The sequence below is a fragment of the Arachis ipaensis genome, chromosome B06 (genome assembly GCF_000816755.2).
Source record: "Arachis ipaensis cultivar K30076 chromosome B06, Araip1.1, whole genome shotgun sequence".
NCBI lineage: Eukaryota > Viridiplantae > Streptophyta > Magnoliopsida > Fabales > Fabaceae > Arachis > Arachis ipaensis.
Window position 1 is genome coordinate 17,259,605 of NC_029790.2, and position 285 is coordinate 17,259,889.

The following is a 285-nucleotide window of genomic DNA, read 5'->3' on the forward strand; positions in this document are numbered from 1 at the left end:
AGACGAAGTATATTTAAAAAAATATTAGTTTAAATAAAGTAAAAATAAAACGTAAGTTCATCATTTTTCAGTAATTAGCCTTGACAATTTCCCGTGCCAAAACATTTCTGTAAAATACCAAATTACAGTATAATATTATTACGCATTTCGTTCGTATATGCATCATATAAAAATTAAGAGTTAAACATATGTTATTACATACTTAATTATTTCAAAATTAGTTTTCCTTTCTTCTAGCAGTGCATTATTTTTAAACTCATGAATTTAATCATATGATCATATAAA